This window comes from Hyposmocoma kahamanoa, unplaced genomic scaffold, assembly GCF_003589595.1.
Source record: "Hyposmocoma kahamanoa isolate Upper Pololo Valley unplaced genomic scaffold, ASM358959v1 87, whole genome shotgun sequence".
Classification (NCBI taxonomy): Eukaryota; Metazoa; Arthropoda; class Insecta; order Lepidoptera; family Cosmopterigidae; genus Hyposmocoma; species Hyposmocoma kahamanoa.
Window position 1 is genome coordinate 21,135,661 of NW_020654422.1, and position 12,253 is coordinate 21,147,913.

Genomic DNA, 12,253 nt, shown 5'->3' on the forward strand with positions numbered 1-12,253 from the left:
TCGGCCGCCATATTTTATTCATGACACAAGTTTTGGATTTTGAACGCTCTCAGCTGTTTGATCGACAGGACCCTTCTGTTTGGCTGATGACGTATGGTTGTGGATGCCATTTTGTTTGTTATCATGGGTGTTGTTTAGGAGATTTTGGAAACGAACCAAGTATAATTAATTCTTAATCAGTAAACATTCACCGTTATTCTTTGCATGTCTACCTTTATTATATATGATTATAGTTAATTAACAGAATGACATAACACCAGCTAAGAATTGAAGCCTAAACAAAATGTCACATGCCAGTCACGAAAATAAAAAATGTGTACCTTTTAGAGCGCGACGACCATTTCAAGAATCCATTTTTGGAAAGGATTACGGCTAGCTAAGTTCAGTAATATGTGTGGAGAACGCTCGACTCCTATCAGGGAGCTCGAGCACAATTTCATCTGCAAAACCCGCATCAAACTTACAATTTACTAAAAGTAATTTGGAAACGCTAATATATGAGTGTAAGTTGTTTGTTGTGGTACAAGAAGCATGAGAATAGAGTGAATCCAGTAGAAATCAAATCTTTTAGAAAAATATGGAAAATATTGAGATCCCTAAACGATGCGGTTGACAAGGATATGTTAAGGTGGTTTGACGAAAGAAATAAATAGAGCTTCGTGGAAAACATAATTGGAAGAAGACGGCCGTAGTAGACGTAGTGAGAAGAATAAGAGAGCCTGTGTGAAAAGATTGATGTCTGTAAGTGAATTAAGAGAAGTTTGTCAGGATCGTGCTGAGTGGTGATCGATAGTCTCTGCCTTCCTCAATGGGAATCTCAGGGCGTGAGTATATTATAATAATTATAATAAATAATTCCACTATTGGTAGTAGTAAAGCTTCTTATGACAGAGTTCGTCCAGTACTACCACCTTACCTATTTCTGCAGCCAAGCAGTAATGTGAGTATTACTGCGTTTCGGTTTAGAAGGTTTAAGGATGCTGATGAAATTACAGGTACATGGGATTTGTCAACAGGTAACAAATTTTGGCGCAGTGGCAGTCCTCTAAGATCTTTGCGATTTTAAAATTTGAGTGTTATTGCAACTGTTATGGATGGGCGTATCGCTTACCACCAGACGCCCGATTTGTTAACAAGTATTAAATATATACTTAAATATAAATAAATACTTGGTATTATAGAAAAGTAAAATGGAAAATATTTAAACCTCACAAGCTCACAGTTGACTTGAAGTCAAGTGAATTACGAAAACCTCAGAACTCGATATATATTATTTTGCTTAAACGGTAAACTATAACATCATCATGAAACTTGCAAGTTGGAGAAAGTTCACATTATGTATTTCTCTGAAGACGTGGGAAGCATTCACCATTTATTGTCCCAGAATACTATGATCTAAAGCTTCTCGCTAGAAAATACCCAATCACCGCAGTGGGATGTAAAGGGAAAAAATTAAAAGGTATATTAATGATGATGATGGTTACTTATGGGTAGTTTTAGACAAATGCGATAGCTCTAGTTATTCTTCTTCTCATTCTTAAAGTGACTCTTCAATCCTGACGGGTGGCCATCAGCTTCCAGTCTTTATCTCTATTAGCAGCCAACCGTAACCGTTGTTCGACAGAGGTAATGCCGGTCCAGTCCCGAATGTTCCGCAGCTACGATTTCTTTCTTCGGCCAGCGCGCCTCTTTCCCTGCACTTTGCCCGTCATATGGCTGTAGCAGCGTGTATCTATCGTTCCTAATCACGTGACCAAGATACTCTATTTTGCGCCTTTTGATAGATGGCATCATTGACGGTAGCACCACATTTCAAGTGCCTTCAGGGGTCATGTAGTGTCTTCTTTTAAAGTCCGCGTTTCACGTTTCTAGTTATAGATCCCCAAAAATCACCCGTAAGCACTTTAAATGGAGTCGTTTAAAATTAAGCCCCCACAACAGCCCCCCACACAGGCACACTGCAAATAATGACATTAAACTCAATCAACTTTAAACCGTTGCGTGTTTAACTGCGATAAAAGGACGCCATTCAATTACTATCGTTAGTAACTGGTTAATGAGTAATTACATTGATTTGCGTGGAACGGGTTTAACACCGCTGTTTCGAATTATAATCATCATCTACTTTGTAATGTTTACTTATTCAATTGGTGTGGAAGTTAAACGGGTTTTTAAGTACAGAAAATTATTGTAAACAATACACAAGTGTTTCTGCTAGTGTAATGTACATTTGTGGAAATGTTGTTAATGTTAAGTATACGAGTTGTAATTTCGTAATGAAACATAAAGATAGATATAACAATAGGCAGCTTTTTATTCAAAATAGTTTTTAATAAAAATTTGATATTTCGTGTTTTTTACTGTACGTCAAGTAAGGTCACTTATATTTTTGATTTGGTTTTGAAATCCACGTCTGCACCCAAGTTTATGTCATTTCAATTTTCGGGACGAATTGACCCCAAATGGGAAGAAAAGTGTTCGATGAGAACTATTTAAATGGAAATATCAGCACGAAAAAACAAATGACAGCAAAATCCATTCGTAACTTTGTCATCAAAGCTCGAAATGACAGTATAAGGCGAAAGCGTCAGTTCCATTCATTTGTAGCTAAAACAGTCCCCCGTGTCCTTATTTATAGCATCTCGCATGAAACAGGGACTTCAAATTTCACGCATCACAGCGATACGTTAAAAAGACATATAATCTCATTAATTTTGAACAAGTTCTTCGTAGTGATGGGATAAAACGTTGACGATATTGACACGAACCAGTTGTTGTAATTAAATTAATCATGAAATCGGTATGTAAATTGTATCTGTAGAATGTTTTTTCATAAAACCAAATTTCTATTTTCTTTCTTTTCTTCTATATTAAGCATATTTTGTAAATGATTAGGTACCTGTTTTTATTATATAAATGCATTTGGAAAAAAGAAAGGCACAAGCTGCAAATTCTAAATTCAAATATTGTTTTGGTTTTATTCTCATAAAAAGCATAATAATTAAAATATACGTGTGATATTAAGTAGTTTATTTATGTTATAAATACATACCACACATTTTATACAGAAACATTCATTGTATTTTAATATGCCGTTTTCAAAAATACTTTAATTTTTCTTTTAACTTATAAGAAAAAAATATATATTTATTCTTAAATGTGACTTTTAACAGTTGACTCATGAGTAGAACTAAAGGACACAATTGTACTCAGTTGTGCTCTTTGTGCTATTATATTGTAATTGAATTACATAATAAGGATCCAGTTTCGTACATTACTAAGTACAATCTTTTGATATTAGTGTTTTAACGTAATAAACGTCAAATATATCTTTTTATAGTAAAACAAATCTGATTATTGAAGTCAGATATGTCATTTGAGCTAGTGTATTCAACAATTATTGAGATATATTTCCACAAAAAAATAGTTAGATTGGTCTTCATTTTCTGATCCCGAATATGTATTAATTGTATTTTGATAAAAATGTTAGTTGTACCCTTTTTTATACCGAGTGCAGTATTACGAATAAGAAAATTGTAATGTCTTTTAAATCTTAAGTGGATGCAAATTGTGGAACGGTCTCCCTGCTGAAATATATCCATCGCGCTATGAATTAGTGTTTTTCAAAATGCGAGTCAACAGAGTTCTCAAAGGCTTGTAATGCAAACACAGGCGCGTCACTTACCACCAGGCGCACGACTTGTTCGTCAAAGTCAAAGTCAAAGATTATTTATTCCATAGGTAAAATAAATTTACACTTGAAATCGTCACATTTAAGCTACTGCTCGTTCACTACGCTGACCTCCCTGAGAAGAACGAGCAAGAAACTCTAGGGATTGCTCTTTTCAAATAAACTTAAATGCTATGGAATACACTTTGAATCAAATTTGTGTGGATTCTGGAGCCATGTCGTCTTTCCATTTATTATCTTTTATTACCATTTATTATATTATATTTTACCTTTATCTAACACGTAGTCTTCAATTTTGTAATATGATTTTTCGATCAAAATATTTTTAATGTAGTTTTTAAACTTAGGAAATGATAAACTTAATATATGCTCCGAAATCTTATTGTAAAAACGTATACAGTTCCCCATAAAAGAGTTGTTTACCTTGGTTAAACGAAATCGTGGTACCATGAATTTGGACTTAGCTCTAAGGTTAATATTATGGATATCTTCTTTCTTATTGAAATTATGTATAAGTCCCAATATAATACCAAGTGACGACTTTTTTTGTATACTATTGTCCATGACGGGACGAACAAGACCTGCGCCTGATGGTAAGCTACACGCCTGTCCATTACAGTTGAATTACCACTCGGGTCTTTACATCGCAAAGACATGACACTGCCACTGCGACATAAGTTGACTAGTCCCGTGTCCCTATAATTTCACCAGCACGCTTACTGACAACGATGAATGCTCCCGTCAATAGGCTCGTCTGTTCCTTTGTCTCCTATTTCAAATTAAAAAAAAATTGTTCTACACATAATTCTAAGGTCTAAATCAGTCTGAAATAAATAAGAAATCCCATCACTAAATGTCAGTGAAAAATTAGAGCAGTCGTGAAATATATCTTCCTTTAAAAACAAAACGATGTTATGATACATGCGCCGGCGCTCGCGGCGCGACGCTGAAATAGATCGTCTAATTATGAGCCTGTATTAGGAAGATATTTTCGTTATGACTTATTGAATGGCATTAGTAATGGGAAATGTTGTTTTGGGATTAACGAACGTTGTAATAAAAACTTACGGTTAGTGGCATTGACTTACAATTATATGGACGTCGGGTCCGCGCTAAAAAGTGTCCGAACTTATAGGGCGTTAAAATCGTATACAGAGCGTCATTCACGCTTTAGTCTTCGTTTGTTCGACTGACAGCGAAGCAAGCAAAATTAGACAGTACTGCGATGACATTACAATTTAAATTCAACGTTTTAGCTTTTTCATATTGCTTTTCATGTCACTACGTTTAAATAGGTTGACTTGGGACATTTTTTTTGTGGTTTTTGTAGTAGACCCGTCGTCCATTTATTTGTCAGTCAATGGTTAGTGGGTTAAAAACACGATTTTTAAAATTATTCGTCCTTCCCTTTCTCAGTGAAACGTACAAAAATAAATTTCTTTTTTTTTTTGACAAAATTTCTATACTATAGCTACTTTATAAATCGTGGTAGCATCGTGGGCTCGACTGGAGTCTCGTACCTTTGAGTTTCTCCTAACTTCAGTGCGAATTTCAATTAGAAAATTTACCGTCTTTTCGGGGAAGGAAAACATTGTGATGAAGCCTGCAGGTCGAGGAAGGTTCACAACCCTCGGAAAACATGTGACGTCCCCAACCCGCATTGGGCCAGCATGGTAGACTAAGGCCTAAACCCTCGCCTGAGCGGAGATCAGTGTACAGCAGTGTGACTTATAAAGGGATTGATGATTTTTCATCCTGATGTTAAGCTATAATATAACCAACGATAATAAAAGAAGTGACTAAGGAAAGAATTATCAAAATCACTTAAATCACGTTTTGAGTGAATACTGCCATCCAGTTCAGAAAACGCTGAACGTACTTTGCCTAAATCACAAAAAGGTTCAATGTCCTTATAAACAAATCGTAAAAATTATTAAAAAAAAAAATTTTTGCCGGGTATTGCCCCTCACTATTTAGATTTTTTTTTTAAATAGCCTATGACACTCCCACATTCAAGATGAATCTAACGACACCTCATTTATCAAAATTCATTAAGCCGTTTAGGCTGTACAGCGTAAAAAAGAAATACGTACATACACTCCAAAAACATAACTATCCCGCAGTCGGGTAATAATTAGCTTTTACTGTTAGTCATAAAAATGCCTGTGACTAAACGGTACAAAAGTATATTTATTTATATATATTTATTGCATTTCTACATGGTTTCCTTAGATCTAGAATACATTTAAGTAGTCCTTTAGATATGTAGCACCCCGCTGGGGCGTCTCCATATATGAGAGAGCACATATAAATAGATAATTAATTTGTAAGAACAGACGGCTCGGTATCTGAGTTGTCCATATCTGGCGTGGGTTAACGGGCGAGGAGATTTTATAAATAAAGTCGAATTAATGTAGCTCGAATCTCAATTTAATAATTTAGGTCAATAATAATTATGAACAGTACACGATGCTCGCAATTAACTCGGATAAGAATCGACGTTCCACCGGACACGTGGAATGCGTGCCGACCGCGCTTACGTTGACAACCACAATGACACTTTTTTCACCGGTGACAGTCGAGCCCCTCTTCCAGTGTCCGGCGTTACGATCAGAAATTAATCAGTCTTACTCGAATCGATTCAAATGGAATTATCGTTTAGGAATGGATTATAAATCGATAGAAATAATTTGACAGTCGGCGCCACCGAGCCGATTCTCTCGACGCGCCGTCAAATTAATATACATTTCATGTCTGTGTCAAATAATAATAAAAATAACAGTAATAACTACAGCTTATATTATTAATGTCAAAAGTGAAACATTATCTACAATATATATTCAATTATTTTTTTGTGAAATTATTCCACTAGTTTGTTATAATTATTAATACAAAGATCGAACACTCAGAAAAAATTCCTTCGATCCGGCCGGATTTGAACCGACGTCTTCTGGCTTACCGTGCAACTTATCGGCCGGCCGGATTGAATATCAATTCAATAAAAATTTTAAATATAGTGAATAGCGACATCTCTCGCCAGGGCTGGTAACTGTAAAGGTATCTAACTGGGTGATAAAACTTTCATAGATTTCTCATAGATGGCGCTACGACTAAACAGTCGTTGAAAAAAGCATTACAAAATTCGTGAGAGCCGCTGGTTCGTTCCGTGGCTTAGCTTAGTAAGCTAGAAGACGTCGGTTCGAATCCGGCCGGATCGAAGGAATTTTTTTTTTGAGTGTTCGATCTTTGTATTAATAATTTTAGAAATTCTTTTTTTCCTAAACCTCTCCTCATAACATTATTTCTGTGGTCTCTTCAAATGTTTAGATTAAGAATTGTACAATTACTAATTAAGTAATTAAATTATCAAAGACAATCTAGTTAATTCTGAAATTAAAAACCTTTTCCATTAGAGAAACCGGTAGCGTCAGCGCAAAACTCCGTAACAGAGTCGAGGCGTGAAAGTGGCCGCTATGCCTCGGAGCAATTAATAAGTTTCGGAGCCGGACCCGGACGGGCCGGACGTCCGGCACGCAGTAGCGACAGTAGAATAATTGGCCACACACTATCCATTTATTTTGTTACGTTATAATAAATGCTGTAGTTATTTACATAAGAAGTCATAATTTATAAGCATTATAAATCACTTCGTCCTTTTTAATTTACAATTCAAAATTGTATATAAAGCATTAAGACCTTAGTATCTCAGTCGATTATACTATAACCGACGACTTGCTATTATTTTTGCTATAGTTTTGCATCTGGTGGTAAGCGACTCGCCTATCCATAGCAGTTTCACTGCATCTTAGAAATTTAAGTCGCAATGCCATCGAACCCGTGACCCTGATGCATAAGTCAACAAGTCTCATGTGCCTGTAATTTCACCGGCACCTTTACTCACATTACTACGGCGGCAGAAATAGATAAAGTGGCAGTAATTCTCTGGATGAACTCTTATACAAGGAGCTCTTCCGCTACTAAACTTCTTGGTAAGATTATTCACTCTGTTATAAGTATCTAAAAAAAATCCTAAAATAACGGACTTTACTTAGCTATCGCGCGTGATACTTGACCAGTACAAGGGTCAGTGGAGAAGAAATCCAGTCTTGTAGAGAGTCCATGGTTAGTCGTTTAAATTTGACACTTAAGGCAGTTTCCGATTGGGGCGATGCCAATCTTGTCAATTTTAATACTACCAAAACGCAGGCGTGTCTTTTCTCCACTAAACGGAGTCCATACCACCTGACTCCGACATTTCGTGATATATCCACAACGATAGCCGACCGTCTTCACTTACTTGGAATGGACCTGTCGTCCCAATCTGAACTTCGGCAGATACATTGAATCCATGACCAAAAATGCAGCCAGGAAGCTTGGCATCCTTTCCAAGGTGAGGACCGGGACAGATGCTTCAGCTGTACCAGGCGCAAGTCCGGTCGTATGTGGAGTACTGCTGCCATTTATGAGATAGCTCTGCTAAGTACCAACTGGCCTGACTTGGAATCAGTAGAGGCAAAGCTGCAGAGCCTTGAGCACCGCCGTAGAGTTGCCAGCTTATCGGTATTCTTTAGGATATATCGCGGAGAGTGTGCGATGGAATTTGCATAATTTGTTTCCGCCTTCCCCTTTCCATCATCGGGGAACTAGACATGGGCTGGGGTTCCACCCCTATATTGTGGATATTCCCCGGATTTGCACGAAACACGCGCGTATGCAAAGACGTTGGAAGGAAAAGGGAAAGACCGCGGGTTCATTAGTCGCGTGCACAATCGCGCACTCCAACATGCGCCAGTTTCACGCGGTCGATCCTACGCTTATTCTACTATTCTACTATTAGCCTTTACACGGACGTTATGTCCGTTGTAACAAAAACGAATATGAGCAATCGCACGCGAATGAACGTTAGCTTAAAAAATTTCAAACAGGTAATCGTGCGGTTGCGAGTACAGGCTTTGCCGTGCGCAATCCTGTACGCTCCTGATCACGTGAGACAGAGTGACTGTGTAAAGGGGACTATAGTTCATAAGACCTGAATAGCGCTTTGTTCCAAAAGCAGTCAGTTTTTTTATATTAAAGCAGGTATTCGATAGCATTATAAATTCAGTGTACGACGTCTGGAGAAGTGAGTTATGTTGCTATCCGTACGTAGTGACAAAGTCGGACAGTGTCCGGTCAGCCCACGGCCGCGACTTGAAGAGATTTGCTTAGCTCGCTGCAATCCTAGTGCACTATGTTCTTAGAGCCTTATCACACAAGAAGTATTCAAGCGTAGAACGTACGTACATCTGTCACTACTGCCATATTTGTACAAATAAATATGTCATCTATTATCTTCGTTGAGGAAATACAAAATCAGACAACAGAACATAAAAGTAATCTGAAACATCGCACCGAAACTTGCTATATAAATCTTCAAGCATCGTATGAAACAAATTTTTCCAACTAAATACATAATTCATACGATATTCCTTCGATAATCTGACGGCGCGCTACCGGGGCACGATACTCGGGTGGTTTATAAACTTGTAAAGATGTACTTTGCCGTACGTATTGTTAGTGGTGCCTAACTTTGATCACGTGGCAGTCACCTATTTGAAAACATTTTTTTAAAGCTTTATTTTTAATAGGAATGAAACTATTTTTCCGGATTTAAATCGCGTATATTTGTTTTTTCAAACAAACCGACGTTTCGGGCCCTTTACAGGTCCCATGGTCACGGTTGACTGAGGTGGTACAGTCTTCAACCAGTTATGTCTAATATTGATGCAAACCACCCTATTTTTTCACTATAGTTACAATAGTTATTAATTAAATACCTTATTTTTAATTTTACAAAGAAAACATTCCAATTTAAGAAAGACCCTACCACCAAGATATTAAAAACAACAACTAACTTAATATCTAAGCACTCCGATACGCTGAAACTTGATGTAAGTGCGTTTGTGCCCTGCGCCGTGAAACCACCAAAACTGTATGGGTTACCAAAAATACATAAGGCTGACACCCCACTCCGTCCCATAGTTAGCCAGATTGACACACCAACCTACAAACTGGCTCAACACATGGCAAAGGTACTGTCACCATTGAGAGGGAACACTTCCACACATGTGAAGGATTCATACCATTTCATCAGTGGAATCAAAGATCTACGATTAACTGATGATGACACCATGGTCAGTTTTGATGTTCAGTCGCTGTTTACCAACCTACCAGTAAAAGACTGCATTGAAATTGTACGTAGGAAGCTAAGGGAACATAATATGTCCATTGAATATGCAGAATTATTAGAACACTGCCTAACATCAGGCTATCTATTGTGGAATAATGAATTCTACCTACAAATTGACGGTATAGCGATGGGCTCCCCGGTATCTCCCGTTGTTGCCGATATTTTCATGGAAGACTTCGAGGAGCGAGTTTTACCCATGGCCCCAGCTAGGCCGAAGATTTTCAAACGGTACGTTGATGATACTTTCACAATATTACCTAAAGATAGCATACCTTCTTTCTTGGACCATCTTAATTCTTTTAGTACTAAGATCCAATTTACTATGGAACAAGAGAATTGTGGTACTTTAGCTTTCTTAGATGTTTTAATTAAAAGAAATCCTAATAACACCTTAGGCCATACTGTATTTCGAAAGAAAACCCATACAGATAGGTACCTCAATGGTAATTCCCATCACCATCCTAGCCAGTTAGCTACCGTGGGCAAATCTTTGTTTCAGAGAGCATATGGTGTCTGCGACAGTAATCATCTGGCGGGGGAACTTCAGCATATAAAGCAAGTCCTACATGCGAATAAGTTGAGGATTCCACGCCAATGCCGCAGACCCCGTGTGAAACCACCAACAGTCGAGCGAAGACCTGCCATCTTACCTTACGTGAGAGGTGTTACAGACAAGATCGGAAGAGTCCTCAGGCGCGCATCTATCAAGACCTATTTCAAGCCCCTGAGGAAGATTTCTCAGTTCCTGAGACCCGTGAAATGTAACATCCCCTTACAGGATGCAGGAGTTTACAAGCTTGACTGTGAGTGCGGTCTCTCTTATATTGGACAAACAAAGCGAAGTATTTGTACCCGCGTCAAAGAACATATAGCTGATGTCAAACACCGTCGCGTAAACAAGTCTGCAGTCTGCGAGCATGTCATGGATAAACCTACACACTCAATGAAGTTTGACAAACCCCAGGTCCTTGCAAAAGAAGTCCGTTATCTGCCCAGGATGCTGCGAGAGGCCATTGAAATTAAAAAACATCCTAATTTCAACAGGGAAGTTGGTTTCTCTGTACCACCAGTTTGGGATCCAGTATTTCCTCTAATGAAAAATCCCAAACAGACATAAGACTGCAGTACTAATTAATATGTTTTAATTTATTCTAATTTCTATTAATAATTAATAATAAATTAAACTTAATAAAAAAATTCATTCAATAAAATAATTTGTAAAACTTAATGTAGCGTAAATTGGAATGTTTTCTTTGTAAAATTAAAAATAAGGTATTTAATTAATAACTATTGTAACTATAGTGAAAAAATAGGGTGGTTTGCATCAATATTAGACATAACTGGTTGAAGACTGTACCACCTCAGTCAACCGTGACCATGGGACCTGTAAAGGGCCCGAAACGTCGGTTTGTTTGAAAAAACAAATATACGCGATTTAAATCCGGAAAAAATAGTTTCATTCCTATGTATAACAATCGCGAAAACCTAAGAACTTTATTTTTAAGTAATTAAAAAATAATGGAGTGAGTATTTTTTGTTTTTATTTTATTGTAATTTTATTTTCTTATTCTTCTTAGCGTAATCTGTCTTTCGATTGAGTAGTTGTGTTTAATTATTTCGACAATTTAAAGTATAATTTGTTTGTTGAAAAATACATTTTACATATCGAGTTCTTATGTTATACATAGGAAATGAAACTATTTTTCAACCGTGACGTTGGTTTGTTTGAAAAAACAATTTAAAGTGATTTAAATTCAGAAAAATAAATTTATTTCCTAAATAATTTTACATATTAATAATAAAGAAGAAAGTGTGCACAAGAAAGTCGTTATATACGTAACAATAATTGTACTATTTTTTTAATATCATGATATTTTATTTACCATCATAGTCGTAAATTTTTTTGTGAAAATACTGATCTATTTTGCTATTATTGTTGATACAAAGATCGCTGTAGTCACGTTGTGGCGACAGATGCTGGTTCATGTCCAGTCGGATCAAAAATTTTTTGTGGTTATTCAATCTTTGTATGAAAGGGCGCTTATGACAAAAACTCAATGCCGAGAAAATAATGTTTCAACAAATGAAATTAAAAAAGTCTACTTCTCTTACGGTAACTTTTTCATGCCTTTCCACTAAAGAAAAAAAAAAAAATAAGGATCACCCTTTTTTATCACTGCCGTACATAACATTTTTTTTTATTGTCACGTGCGCCCTTTCAACTAATGGTTTCTGTTTTAAAATTGGCCGTAGCCCAGCGAGAGAGCGGTTGCTCTGGTTGCAATTGAGAGTTTGACAGTTCAAATCCATGTGACAGCATGTACTTATGACTT